Consider the following 15,782-nt stretch of genomic DNA (forward strand, 5'->3'; position numbering starts at 1 on the left):
ACCACACTCAATTAACCGTCCACTCTATCTGCATTGCCTCTACCCTAGTTTATACTTACATTTCAATATACTTTGAACTATTTCAGTGACTGTACCAATGCTCCTAGTTTCAAGTTTCTCTCCTCTTCAATTTAGCCTAATTCTTAATTTTTCCAGAATCTTTCTAGCAAAGATTTGATCATGTCACTCATTAAGATTTTTAATTTGCTTTGTATTGATTAAAGCAGCATGAAATCTTTCTTTACTTTTCATGATCTGACTCCTATTTCACTGTTTAACTCTATAATATTCATTCTACCCTTTATGTTTCTATTCCAGTGATATTTTTTAGTTTCCTTAACATGACATTCTTTATCATTCCTCTGTGCCTCCATGCATATTCCTCTATTGTCTTGAAACACCTCCTTCCACTAGTTTTCAGCTCAGAACTTTGATATCATCCTGAGTCCCCTGGAACACTTGGATTTGTTTACTACTGGTATATGGTCATTGTCATAATAATTTAATTATTTACAAGTCTTTTTACTCCACAAAGTTATTGGGAATCAGAACTGTGATTTCTTTGTGGTGCTTGCCACATGATGTCAATTATTTGTTGAGTGAATTTAATAATTCACCAGAAATTTCACTTCCCAGAGGGGTTTTGTTGTAGTGATGGGCTTCTCTAGCTGTGCTCAGTCTTATCTCCCAAGGCGTGTGGAATCTTAGTTCCTTGACTAGGAATCGAGCCTATGTCTTCTGCATTTGAAGGTGGATTCTTAACCACTGAATTAACCAAAGACTTAATCAGGGAAGTCCCAGTGCAGTTGTTCCTGATGTTTATGTTTGTTAAAGCAATTCCTGTGGCTTTAAGTATCCCTTTTTAAGGAGGAAGGGAAAAACAAAAAAAATCAATTTATTTGATTCCTAGAAAACAAACTGATTGTAGTACTTCAGAACCTTTTAAGCAAGTTCAAATTCATCTCACAATATATTAAAAATGTGTTTTTCCCCCAGTTTTTCAAACATGGTAAAATACATAGAAAATTTACCATCTTAGCAATTTTTAAGTATACAATTTAGTAATAACAAACACATCTGTAATGTTGTGCGACCATTATCATTCATCTTCAAAACTCTTTTTATCTTGTGAAATTGAAATTACACCCATTAGACAGTAACTCCCATTTCCCCTCTAGCCCAGGGCAGCCACCAGTTTACTGTCTTTCTCTATGATTTAGAGTACTCCAAATACTTCATAGAGGTGGAATCATGTAGTATTTGTCTTTTTATGACTGGCTTGTTTTTTTCAGCATAATATTCTGAAAGTTCATCATTCTTGTAGGATATTGCAAAAGTTTCTTCTTTTTAAAGGCTGAATAATGCTCCATTTTACGTATACATACATTGTGCTTATTTGCCTTATCTGCTAATGGACACTGGGTTATTTCCCATCTTAGCTTCTGTGGACGGTGCTGCTGTGAACATGGGTGTACAGGTATCTCTTCAAGCCTGCGTTTATTTTAGGTATACACGTGGGAGTGGAATTGCTGTGTCATGTAGTAGTTCTGTTTTTGATTTATTGATGAGCTGCACATTGTTTTACACAGTTGCTGTAACATTTTACATTCCCACCAGTGGTGCACAGGGTTCTAGTTTCACCACATCCTGGCCAGCACTTTTCATTTCCTGTTTTTTCAATAGTAGCCATATTAACAGGTGTTAAGTGGTACCTTATAGTTTTGATTTGCATTTCCCTAATGATTGGTGATGTTGAACATCGTTTCATGTGTTTGTTGGTTATTTGTGTATCTTCTTTGCCAAAATGTCTGGTCAAGTCCTTTGCCTAATCAAGTTGTGTTTTTGTTGTTGTTTTAAGAGTTCTCTATATTCTGAATGTTATTTCCTTATCAAATACATAATTTAAAAATATATTCTCCCATTCTGGGGTTGTCTTTTTACTCTGGATAGTGTCTTTTGTTGTACTAATTTTAAATATTGTCACAAAGTCCAGTTTGTCTCTTTTCTTTTATTGCCTTTGCCTTTGGTGTCACTTTGAAGAAATCATTCCTAGGACTTCCCTGGTGGTCCAGTGGTTAAGGCTCTGAACTTCCAAATCAGGGTCGACAGGGAAACTAAGATCCTTCATGCCATGCAGCCAATTTAAAGAAACGAAAGAAAAATCATTCCCAAATCCAGTGTCAGGAAGTTTTTAGCTTATGTTTTTTCCTAAGTGTTTTATAGCTTTAGGTTTTACTTTTGGGTCTTGGATCCATTTTGAGTTAATTTTTATATATGGTGTTAGGTGGGCTTCCCTGGTGGCTCAGATGGCAGAGAATCCGCCTGTAGTGCGGGATACCTGGATTCGATCCCAGGGGAAGATCCCCTGGAGGAGGGCATGGCAACCCGCTCCAGTATTCTTGCCTGGAGAGTCTCCATGGACAGAGGAGCCTGGTGGGTTACAGCCCATGGGGTCACAAAGAGTAAGACATGACTAAGCACATGGTGTTAGGTAAATGAGAAGGAAAAGCAACTCCTCTGTGTTTCTCTTTTACTCGAAACAGATGTGTGGGGTTTTCCACACATCAAGCAGTTCTCCCACATTCAATTTAGTTCTATTTGGACTCTGTCTACCTGAAGTTAGCATCAGATCCCACAAGTTAAGCGCTCAGCCCCACAAGGCTGCCCTCACTTCCAGTGCCACCTGAACTTTTTACTGACCAGGTATAAATTGTGTTTCACATGACCCCCATTTGGGGTTTGATAATTTGCTAGAATGGTTCACAGACCTCAGGGATTCACTTTTGTTGATTGATTTATTAAAAAAGATATAATAAAGGATACAAGAATACATGTCTCAATTGATTTTAGTAGATAGCTATCATACAAAGTAGTTTCTAGAAATTGATAACAGAAATAAAACTGAAAATTTCATGAATTTACGTAAATAGCACACTTAACCAATGGATGAACAGAAATAAAACTGAAAATTTCATGAATTTACGTAAATAGCACACTTAACCAATGGATGAACAGAAATAAAATTGAAAATTTCATGAATTTATGTAAATAGCGCACTTAACCAATGGATGAAAGAAATAATCACAAGGGAAATTAGAAAATATGTAGAAATGAATGAGAATGAAAATACAGTGTGCCAAAACTTACAGGATGCAGCACACGATGCTTGGGGAGTGGTAGGGGGCATTTGTAGCTTTTAAACATGAATGTTAAAAAACACAAAAGATCTTCAATTTTAAAAAGTAATAATAAAAGGTCTTTCTGGCATTTCAGTGGTTAAGATTCCATGCTCCAGTGCATGGGGCACAGGTTTGATCCCTGATCAGGGAACTAAGATCCTGCATGCTGCCAAAATTCAAAATACAATGTAGTACAGTACAGTACAATACCAGAAGATTTCAAATCAACAACCTAACTTTATAATTTAAGAAACTAGAAGAGAAAGAACAGACTAAACTCAGAGCTAGTGGAAGGAAGGAAATGTAAAGGAGAGAGCCTAGGTAAACAGTAGAGAGAATAGAAAAATAAGACTGAAAATCAGTGAAATCAAAAATTGGTCTTTTGAAATCAACAAAATTGACAAACTTTTTAGCTAGGTGGAATGAGGAAAAAACAAGATTCAAATTACTAAAACCAGAAAGGAAAATGGGGGAACTTCCCCAGTGGTTCAGAGGTTAGGGCTCTGTTCTTCCACTGAAGGGGTCATGCGTTCAGTCCCTGGTTGGGAAACTAGGGTCTGGCATGTCCCACGGCCAAAAGAAATAAAAATGGGGACGTTACCAATTCTGTTAAAAAAAAAAGTTCTGAAGTGAGTACTGTGAACAATTGAATGCCAACAAATTAGATAACCTAGATGAGATAGACAAATTCCAAGAAATACAAAACCTACCAAGGCTAAGTCACAAAGAAATAGAAAATCTGAATAGACCTGTAACTAGTACGGAGATTGAATCCATAGTTAAAACTCTCCCAAAAAAAACCTTGGACCAGTAGCTTCACTGGTGAATTGTACCAAACATTTGAAGAACTGAAAAGGAGGGAACACATTCTAAGTCATTCTTTGAAGCCAGCATTAGCCTGATTCTCAAATACTACTAGAAGACTGCAGACCAGTATCCCTTATGAACATTAATGCAAAAATCCTCAAGCAAATACTACTAAACTGAATTCAACAGCATATTAAAGGGAGTATACACCATGACCAATGGGATATATCTCTGGAATGCATGAGTGGTTCAATATATGAAACAATCCACTTAATACTTCACATTAAAAAATGAAGGGGAAAAATCCACATGGTCATCTTAATTGATGTACAAATGTCTTTCTTGTCCTCATAAACTAAGGTTCATTATAACATTCTCACTTTTAATGTTTCCTTCATGTTTCTTAAAAATAATAGCTAAATTGAGCATTGTACACTTAACTTTTTACAACCTAGTGAGTTAATGAGTATTTTTATTTACATTTTACCAGTAAAGAAACTGAAACTCAGAAAGATGTTAAAGGGCACCAAGCTAGTGAATGGTAGAGAAGGATTGTTGAAGACTCGAGTGTCTTCTAAATTTGCGACAAAGTTCCATCCCTTATTCCACCTACTCTTAATTGCTTGGATAAATATTGTGGGTTTGTTTAAGAAGCTACTGTGTGGGTATGGTTAGCTTTTGATTCACATGGAACATTAGTTTGACATCTCTTGATGGTCTATACCTGTGGTTCACAAACAGTTCTGTAGGAAAATTCTTCAAATGGATATTAGTTTGAGTTCTTTAAAAAAAAAACAACAAAAAACCTCCTTTATGTGAGGTTAAAGGGTTTTTTTTTTCCTTTTAACTGAAGGCAAGAGTTTTCAAAGCCTTTTAAAAAAAAATGTATTGGGAATTTCCAGGAAGGAGATTTGATAAGCAGCGTTTTCCAGTTTTACTTGACACCAAACTATATTCAAAGAACATATCTATACTGATTATTTGTTGACTCTAGGCATATAGGAAAATAATTTTATGTACATTTATGAGCTGTTACTTAGCTGCCTGTAGATACAATGACAGAGAAGACAATGGCAACCCACGCCAGTACTCTTGCCTGGAACATCCCATGGGCGGAGGAGCCTGGAAGGCTGCAGTCCATGGGGTTGCTAAGAGTTGGACACGACTGAGCGACTTCACTTTCACTTTTCACTTTCATGCATTGGAGGAGGAAATGGCAACCCACTCCGGTGTTCTTGCCTGGAGAATCCCAGGGACAGGGGAGCCTGGTGGGCTGCCATCTATGGGGTCACACAGAGTCGGACACGACTGAAGCGACTTAGCAGCAGATACAATGAAGAAAGAAGAGACTGGGAATAAGATGGGATAGTTCTGCTATTCTCTTGCTCTGTGACTTGGGAAAGCTTGTTCACTTTGCTAAGCCTTAGTTTCCTTTTATGCAAAACGAGGGGGTTGAAATATTGTGTTCACTTTATCATTGCTTTAATGTGAAAACAGAAAAAAATTCCAGATGTTTTATTCTCAGTTAAACAAAAATTTTGTTGAAAATTTCCAAATTGAGAATTTATTGAAAACTTCTTGTTTTCTAACATGAATTAATTAAATAATAGCATAGGAGACAACCTGGACTTCAGAGATTGTTACTCAAGGTTTCAATCTTGGCTGTACCACTTATTATTCTTAAATAAGGATATTCTTACACAAAGTACATGCCCTCTTGAATACTTGGGTTTCTCAGTGGTGAAAATGAGGACTTTATTACTTACAGTGCTTATTACATAGGAATAAGTGCTTAGTAAGTGGAATCTGCAGGTATTTAATTTGGTAAATCAGTAATTAAATGTAAATAATAAAGATTGAGTATAAAAGCTTTAGTTACACATTAGAGCCTAGGTTGAAAGCCTGGCCTTTCACTTCCTGAAAGGACTTCACTTTCCATTTCTCCTGCTGCTACCAAAGAGGGCATATTGCTTATTGTATAAAGCAAAGCTCTCTGTGTTGGAGGAAGGAGAGAACAGAGATCTCTGCTTTTTGCTAAGTTTCTCTCTGGGAATAACTGAAAACAAATGTTAAAATATGCATCCTCACTAGGAATAAAACTACCATCAGTTCAGTTCAGTTGCTCAGTCGTGTCCGACTCTTGGTGACCCCATGATTTGCAGCACGCCAGGCCTCCCTTGTCCATCACCAACTCCCGGAGTTTACTCAAACTCATGTGCATCGAGTCAGTGATGCCGTCTAGCCATCTCATCCTCTGTCGTCCCCTTCTCCTGTCCCCAATCCCTCCCAGCATCAGAGTCTTTTCCAATGAGTCAGCTCCTCGCATGAGGTGGCCAAAGAACTGGAGTTTCAGCTTTAGCATCAGTCCTTCCAATGAACACCCAGGACTGATCTCCTTCAGAATGGACTGGTTGGATCTCCTTGCAGTCCAAGGGACTCTCAAGAGTCTTCTCCAACACCACAGTTCAAAAGCATAATTCTTGGGCGCTCAGCTTTTTTCACAGTCCAACTCTCACATCCATACATGACCACTGGAAAAACCATAGCCATGACTAGACGGACCTTGGTTGGCAAAGTAATGTCTCTGCTTTTTAATATGCTATCTAGGCTGGTCATAGATTTTCTTCCAAGGAGTAAGCATCATTTAATTTCAAGGCTGTAATCATCATCTGCAGTGATTTTGGAGCCCCCAAAAATAAAGTCTGACATTGTTTCCACTGTTTCCCCATCTGTTTCCCATGAAGTGATGGGACCAGATGCCATGATCTTCGTTTTCTGAATGTTGAGCTTTAAGCCAACTTTTTGACTCTCCACTTTCACTTTCATCAAGAGGCTTTTGAGTTCCTCTTCACTTTCTGCCATAAGGGTGGTGTCATCTGCATATCTGAGGTTATTGGTATTTCTCCCAGCAATCTTGATTCCAGCTTGTGCTTCCTCCAGCCCAGCGTTTCTCATTATGTACTCTGCATAGAAGTTAAATAAGCAGGGTGACAATATACAGCCTTGACGTACTCCTTTTCCTATTTGGAACCAGTCTGTTGTTCCATGTCCAGTTCTAACTGTTGCTTCCTGACCTGCATATAGGTTTCTCAGGAGGCAGGTCAGGTGGTCTGGTATTCCCATCTCTTTCAGAATTTTCCACAATTTATTGTGATCCACACAGTCAAAGGCTTTGGCATAGTTAATAAAGCAGAAATAGATGTTTTTCTAGAACTCTATTCCTTTTTCCATGATCCAGCGAATGTTGGCACTTTGATCTCTGGTTCCTCTGCCTTTTCTAAAACCAGCTTGAACATCTGGAAGTTCACAGTTCATGCATTGCTGAAGCCTGGCTTGGAGAATTTTGAGCATTACTTTACTAGCATGTGAGATGAGTGCAGTTGTGCGGTAGTTTGAGCATTCTTTGGCATTGCACTACTGGGCATATACCCTGAGGAAACCAGAATTGAGAAAGACGCATGTACCTCGGTGTTCATTGCAGCACTATTTACAATACCTAGAACATGGAAGCAACCTAGATGTTCGTTGGCAGATGAATGGATAAGGAAATTGTGGTACATATACACAGTGGAATATTACTCAGCTATTAAAAAAAGGGAATGCATTTGAGTCCGTTTCAATGAGGTGGATGAACCTAGAGCCTATTACCGGAGAAGGCAATGGCACCCCACTCCAGTACTCTTGCCTGGAAAATCCCATGGACGGAGGAGCCTGGTAGGCTGCAGTGCATGGGGTCGCTGCCAGTCGGACATGACTGAGCGACTTCACTTTCATGCATTGGAGAAGGAAATGGCAACCCACTCCACTGTTCTTGCCTGGAGAATCCCAGGGACGGGGGAGCCTGGTGGGCTGCCGTCTCTGGGGTCGCACAGAGTCGGACATGACTGAAGCGACTTAGCAGCAGTAGCAGCAGCAGAGCCTATTACACAGAGTGAAGTAGTCAGAAAAAGACAAATACCATATATTAACACATACATATGGAATCTAGAAAGATGGTACCAACTATCCTATGTGCAGAGCAGCAAAGGAGACAGACATAAAGAACAGGCTTTTAGACTCAGTGGGAGAAGGAGAGGGTGGAGTGATTTGAGAGTATAGCATTGAAACATACATTACCATATGTAAAATAGATAGGCAGTTGGAGTTTGATGTATGATGCAGGGAACCCAAAGCAAGAGCCCTGGACAACCGGGGTCGGGTGGGGAGTGAGGGGGATTCAGAAGGGAAGGGACACATGTATGCCTGTGGCCAGTTTGAGTTGATGTATAGCAAAAACCATTAAAATATTGTAATTATCCTCCAATTAAAATAAATATTAAAAAAAAAATGTATCCTCAACAAGCTAGAGCCGAGCCCAGTGAAATTTAGAGAGTGCTTAGATTTCAACTGAGATTTTGCCCCAACCTCCTACAGTGTTTGTTATATATATATATATATATATAAACAGATGAGATGTGGAAAGAAACACTTCTTAGGAAAGCACTCTAGTGATTACATTAGAGTAATTAAGTCTAGTTGCACAGTCCCTTTCCAAGTAGTTGAATGATATATATCTGGTTGTGATACCTTCCTTGAGTTACGCTTAAGCAAGAGATCAAGGATCAGAATATTTCAGAAGTAGGTTGCCAAGTAATGTTGACATCCTGTTATCAACCGACTTGGGAAAGGAGGAAATTAGACCAAGGCTGGAGTAGAAGGATATCAAATAGTTCACACACTTCCCTCTAATCTCCCTTATGCATTTCGCTGTTTAGAGATTGATTGGAGTTCAGGGTACTAATGCTGTCAGGCTGTTGTTACTGTTGAGTTGCTAAGTCCTCTCCAACTCTTTGCAACCCCATGGACTATAGCCGGTATACCAGGCTCCTCTGTCCATTGGGTTTTTCAGGCAAGAATACTGGACTGGGTTGCCATTTCCTTCTCCAGGGGATCTTCTTGAACCAGATATCCAACCCTGGTCTCCTGCACTGCAGGTTGATTTTTTTTTTTTTTTTTTTAACCACTGAGCCACCTTCTGTTACACTTGTATAAATTAATGAAACTAAGTGTAGCATTTGTGCTACATCCTTGCCATGGGCAGTTCCTGCAAGAGGAATTAGCTCTGGGGGGAGAAGGAAGGGAGAGACCATCTTGGAACCAGGGATGATTCTCAGTAAGACAGACTTGGGTAAACCGGCCCGAGTAGGGGATTTGTGGTAGACACTGGTCCTGAAAGATTAGAGGGTGCCGAAGTTAAAATTTTCTACATATTGAAGCTATTTTTCCAATGCCATCTCATGTCACCTCAGATGTCAGTAGATCTTAGTGTAAAAGCAAAATTCTAAAGAGCAAGCCAGTTAGATGAGATTACAGATTTAGTTGACCTTCAGTGAGCACTTAACTGTGTACCTGAATTAGTGTGGAGGGTCTTCCACATAATTCTTTTTTAAAGAGTCTTGATATTCTCAACTGATACTGGGTATGATGATACCCATAGGATTGTTGAGGAAAATATATAATTCCTTACACAAAGTAATAATGAACAGTACTTAAAAACTACCGAGTGATGAAGTAAAAGTTGATCATTGACATGAGAACAGAGTGTTCATTTAAATATTTTCTACTGTATGCTAAGGTGCTGCATTGGATCTAGGGGATATAGAGAGAAGTGGGTTCTCTTCTCGAAAGTTTTTAAAAATTATTTACTTATTTGACTGCACTGGGTCTTCATTGCTTTGCTCAGGCTTTCTCTAGTTATGGCAAACAGGGCTATTCCTCTTGTGGTGTGCCAGCTTCTCATTGCGGTGGCTTCTTTTATTGCAGAGCAGAGGCTCTCGGGTGCGCAGGCTTCAGTAGTTGTGGCTTGTGGGCTCTAGAGCACAGGCTTAATAGTTGTGGCGCACCTGCTGAGTTGTTCTTCAATGTGAAAGATCTTCCCGGACGAGGGATCGAACCCGTGTCCCCTGCATTGGCAGACAGATTCTTATGCTTTGTGCCAGTTCCTTTTAAGAGAATTACAGGAGCCTCCCTGGTGGCTCAGTGGTAAAGAATCTGCCTGCCAATGCAGGAGACAATGGGTTTGATCTCTGGTCCAGGAAGATGACACATGATTCTGAGCAACTAAGCCAGTGTGCCACAGCTATTGAGCCTGCACTTGAGAACCTGGGAGCCGCAGCTACTGAGCCCACATGCTGTACCTGCCGAAGCCTGTGTGCCTGGGGACCGGGCTTCACAATAAAAGAAGCCACTGTGATGAGAAGCCCACAAACTGCAACTAGGGAGTATCCTTGGCTGGTGGCAACTGAAGAGAAACCCACAGAGCATCGGAGACCCAGCAGGGCCGAAAATAATAAATAAATAAATAAAATTTAAACAATTACAGCCTGTTGGGTTCTAAAGAAATTAGTTTGGGAGGAGCTTGAAACCAATAACTGAAGTTATTAAATATAATGTTCCCTCAGCTTCTCTGTTTTACTTCTCTTCTGTATGTGCTTAGAGCTAAATGTGTTGGAGGTGAGGAGAAAATTGGTAGCAAAGCTTATGTAGTGTCTCAAGCTATACCTGTTATAGTCTTTCTTTTTGAAGAAAGCTGGCATTGCAAAACTTAATTGGCATGAAATGATTATTGGCTTGAGACATACTTAGCTTTTGACTCACATTGAAACCAACCCTAATCAATATAAATTGGAATGGTCCTTTTAAAGTGCATTTTAGTGCGTTTTAGCAGTATGTGTCAAGAACATAAAAATATGTACATTCCTTGGCCTGTAATTTTTAGCTGGATCCTCGGGGGGAAATCCTCAATACAGAGAAACTTTATAAACAGAAGTGTTCATGAGAATGGTATTTTAATAGCAAAAAATCAGAAGCAGTTACAGCATCTGTATGTCAATTGTTTTTGCCAATTGACATATTATGTGACAATTAAAATGATTATGAACTTTAATTCATAAGGGAATATTCTGCAAATAGGTATTTTTAACTACTAGCTTAGCCTCTAGTTAGAATATTTGGAGTTTAAATTTTCAAAAAAAACTCAGGGTATTAATGTACAGTGAAAATGTCTAGAGGGTTTCACTTAATAGCGATGATTATTGAAGCTTATCCTAAAAGGTCTTTTTAACTTGGACAGCCTTTTTCTGTAACCTTTTAAGCCCTTACTATGTGCCAGGGGTGGGCATGTGTGCGCGTGTGCGTGAGTGCACATGCGCTTGCTCAGTGTGTCTGACTTTGAGACACCATGGACTGTAGCCCACCAGGCTCATCTGTCCATGGAATTTTCCAGGCAAAAATACTGGAGTGGGTTGCCATTTCCTTCTCCAGAGGATCTTTCTGACCGAGAGATCTAAACTGCATCTCTTGTGTACAAGGTACTGGGGAGCATTATATAGAGATGAATCACATTCCTTTTTCTTAAGGAGCCTGCATCCTGTAATAAGGCAGTAGAATGAGTTTACGTAAACAGCCATAATAGATGATAGAAAATGATAGGTGAATAAGCGAGGTAGAAAATATTTTTGGTAAAGACCCAGTGGTCATTCATACCCTGAGAAGAAGGTAAAAGTAAAGTCCAGTTCTTAAAGAGAATATATAGAGAAGTGGAACCCTGACATACCAGTTCTCTGCAGTGGACAGCAAAGTAATCAAAAGTTAAAGGAGATTCTATTACTAGCTTGGTACAAAAGTAGTTGTAGTTTCAAACTGTGAATTTAAAAAATTTTTTTATCTGGCTGCACCAGGTCTTAGTTGTGGCTTTCAGGATCTTTGATCTTTAGTTGTGACATGTGGGATCTAATTCCTTGACCAGGGATTGAACCCAGGCCTCCTGCATTGGGAGCAGGGAATCTTAGCTACTGGACCACCAGGGAAGTCCCCGGACTGTGAAATTTAAATCATTATCAGTTCAGTTCAGTCGCTCAGTCGTGTCCAACTCTTTGTGACCCCACGAATCAAAGCATGCCAGGCCTCCCTGTCCATCACCAACTCCCGGAGTTCACTCAGACTCACGTCCATCGATTCAGTGATGCCATCCAGCCATCTCATCCTCTGTTGTCCCCTTCTCCTCCTGCCCCCAATCCCTCCCAGCATCAGAGTCTTTTCCAATGAGTCAACTCTTTGCATGAGGTGGCCAAAGTACTGGAGTTTCAGCTTTAGCATCATTCCTTCCAAAGAAATCCCAGGGCTGATCTCCTTCAGAATGGACTGGTTGGATCTCCTTGCAGTCCAAGGGACTCTCAAGAGTCTTCTCCAACACCACAGTTCAAAAGCATCAATTCTCTGGCACTCAGTTTTCTTCACAGTCCAACTCTCACATCCATACATGACCACAGGAAAAACCATAGCCTTGACTAGATGAACCTTTGTTGGCAAAGTAATGTCTCTGCTTTTCAATATGCTGTCTAGGTTAGTCATAACTTTCCTTCCAAGGAGTAAGTGTCTTTTAATTTCATGGCTGCAGTCATCATCTGCAGTGATTTTGGAGCCCCAAAAAATAAAGTCGACACTGTTTCCCCATCTATTTCCCATGAAGTGATGGGACCGGATGCTATGATCCTCGTTTTCTGAATGTTGAGCTTTAAGCCAACTTTTCACTCTCCTCTTTCACTTTCATCAAGAGGCTTTTTAGTTCCTCTTCACTTTCTGCCGTAAGGGTGGTGTCATCTGCATATCTGAGGTTATTGATATTTCTCCCAGCAGTCTTGATTCCAGCTTGTGCTTCATCCAGCCTGGCGTTTTTCATGGTGTACTCTGCATATAAGTTAAATAAGCAGGGTGACAATATACAGCCTTAACATACTCCTTTTCCTATTTGGAACCAGTCTGTTGTTCCATGTCCAGTTCTAACTGTAAGTTCAAACACATCTTCATTAATCAGAATAGGAACCATTACAATCAACGCTTTTTTGCCAACAAGAAATAAGTTTGTTTATTCCTGTAGCATAAAAATCCATGCTTTGGGATTCTACGAACTCTTGGAAAGCATTTTCTGCATCCTGCCAGTTGTGGAAGCGTTTGCCCTGCAAAAAGGTGTCGAGATGCTTGAAGAAGTGGTAGTTGGTTGGCAAGAGATCAGGTGAATGTGGTGGATGAGGCACAATTCCATAGCCCCGTTCGTTCAACTTTTGAAGTGTTGGTTGTGTGACCTGCATCGTGCGTTATCATGGAGAAGAATTAGGCCCTTTATGTTGACCAGTGCCAGCTGCAGGTGTTGCAGTTTTCTGTGCATCTCTTTGATTTGCGCATGCTTCATATGGAATGGTTTTGCCAGGATTCAGAAAGCTGTAGTGGATCACACCAGCAGCAGACCACCAGACAGTGACCATAACCTTTTTTGGTGCAAGTTTGGCTTTGAGAAGTGCTCTGGAGCTTCTTCTCAGTCCAACCACTGAGCTGGTCGTTACTGGCTGTATAAAATGCACTTTTTGTCCCATGTCACAATCCAATAGAGAAATTGTTCACTGTTTCATAAAACAAGAGGAGACAACACTTCAAATTGATTTTTTTTGATTTGCCGTCAGCTCATAAGGCACCCACTTAACGAGCTTTTTCACTTTTACAACTTTCTTCAAATGCCAAATGATCACAGCATGGTTGACTTTGAGTTCTTTGGCAACTTTTTGTGTAGTTGTAAGAGAATCAGCTTCTATGATTGCTTTCAGTTGGTCATTGTTAACTTATGATGGCCAGCCACTATGTTCATCTTCAAGGCGCTTGTCTCCTTTGCAAAATTTCTTGAACCACCACTGCATTTTATGTTCATTAGCAGTTCCTGGGCCAAATGCATTGTGAATGTTGCAAGTTGTCTGCCTGCTTTATGACCCAGTGAGCTCAAATTTAAAAATCACTTGAATTTGCTTTTTGTTTAACATCGTATCCCTAGTTTAAAATAAATATAAAATAAACAGCAAGTAATAAGTCATTAGCAAAAAAAAGTATGAAGTGCACATTAAAATGATGTATAACATCACCACATTTATTTAAGAATGTATTCCGATATCAAACAGCAAAGGTCAACAAAGAAAAACTGCGGTTACTGTTGCACCAACATAGTACAAGCCAGAAGGGAATAGCCAAAGTAGTAAGAGGCCCAGAATGGTCAGGAACCAAAATTAAAGATGGTCAGAGCTGTCATAGCCATCAGTTCTTAATAGATCTCTAGAGTTCTTAACAGAGCTTTCTAATTTCAGTATTGAAAATTTTGCAGTATTTTAAGCATAAAAATATATTAACAAAGTTTCTGTACTGTGTAATTTAAATTTTTTTAAATTTCTGTGTAGTTTAAAAAAATAAACAAGTGCATACCTAAAGAATGCAAACTTTAATTTTTGTTTTGTTCTTTTAAGCTCTGGAAAGGATATTCAGTCCAAATTAAATCCCTCGTTGTACATAAAGGAATCTGGAATTCAGTTATGTCTGGTCTTTGAATCATAGGTTACAGAACCAAAGCAAGAATCTCAGCCTCCTGACTCACCAGTGCATGTTACCACATTCTTGTCAAGTTGAGATCAATCTCTTTTTTCCGGTTGCTTGCTGGTTATTAAGAGGGATTTGTTGAGGATAGAGACTGTGTATTTATCCCTGTATCCCTGGACATAGTAATAACACAGAATAGACAATAACAGTAGACATATGTTGCATGAAAAGGATAGTTGGGTAGGTTTGGCTTCTCTCTTAGACCTTGAAGGAAGGCTAGGATTTAGCTTTGTGGAAGTTCTGGTCATTTGGTATACACAGAAGCTGTTAGATTTGTTGAGTTTTGAATACCTAAAGGAAAATAGAAAATAATGCCGAAATCTACGTTGGCGCTACATTGTAGGAACACTTGAATGCCAAGCTAAGAATTTTGGAATTTGTTATCCAGTTAGCTGAAAAGTTTTGAGCAGAGAAGTAGCACACACACACACAGGAGTAGGGAGACCAGGGGAGGTGGGGAAGAGTTAGGAAGAGAAATTATTGTGACCATTCACTTGAGGTATCATAAAAGCTTGATTGAAGATGCTAGCTGTGGGAATGGAAATATGGTTATAGATACAGAAAACCATCAGAACTTGGTTACCGATGAAGTGTGTAGTTCAAAGTATAGAGTACTCAGAGATGCGACTGAGGTTCCAGATGTCATCTTTGCCTGTATAGTTTGGAAGATGGTGGTGTCATTAACACATACAGTAGTTTTAAATGATATATTTGAGGTACTTGTGCCACATCTAGATGGAAATGTTGAATAGGCTATTGGAAATGTGCTGCCAAACTTCAGAAGAGAAGAAATACATTTAGGAGTCATTTGAGTAGAAAGGATCATTGAAGGCTGAGGATTAAATGAGATTGCCAGGAAGAGGCAAAAGCCAAAGACACATCTTTAGGAAATTTTCTACATTTAGAGGGGGATGAGAGAAGAGTCAGAGCAGATTTATTTGATCATAGACAAAGTGAAACCTAAAAGTCGTGTAAGGAGAAGGGAGTAGGGAGAGTACTTACAGGAGGGAAACATCTGAATTACAGATTCTTTTTAATAAAAAGTTTTACACAGTTTGTATTATAAGCTAAGTCTTATGCTAATAGCTAAAATATGTAAGTTAATGAAAGGCATGTTTTGCAGAAAACCTGCGTTATATGAGTATGTATTATAAACAGAATAGATGTTTAACATTAAATAAGACTGTTTTGCTGAATGTAGAAGTTGAAGAAGTCTTTCATTTTTTAAACTTGAATTTGAGAGAATATAGTCAAGTAGTCTTTTTAATTAAAAGCCTTGAAGTTAAGACAAGAAATTTTTTGTTTGTTTTAACATATATGATAACCATTTGAATGAATTCTGAA

The 15,782-nt window shown here is 39.2% G+C and overlaps 1 protein-coding gene across 4 annotated transcripts in view; it reads left to right on the forward strand.

Annotated features, from left to right (window-relative positions):
* FAF2 (Fas associated factor family member 2) overlaps positions 1-15,782 on the forward strand; it is a 71,330-nt gene that overhangs the window by 24,402 nt on the left and 31,146 nt on the right. The window lies entirely within an intron of this gene.

The sequence above is a fragment of the Bos taurus genome, chromosome 7 (genome assembly GCF_002263795.3).
Source record: "Bos taurus isolate L1 Dominette 01449 registration number 42190680 breed Hereford chromosome 7, ARS-UCD2.0, whole genome shotgun sequence".
NCBI classification, from domain to species: domain Eukaryota; kingdom Metazoa; phylum Chordata; class Mammalia; order Artiodactyla; family Bovidae; genus Bos; species Bos taurus.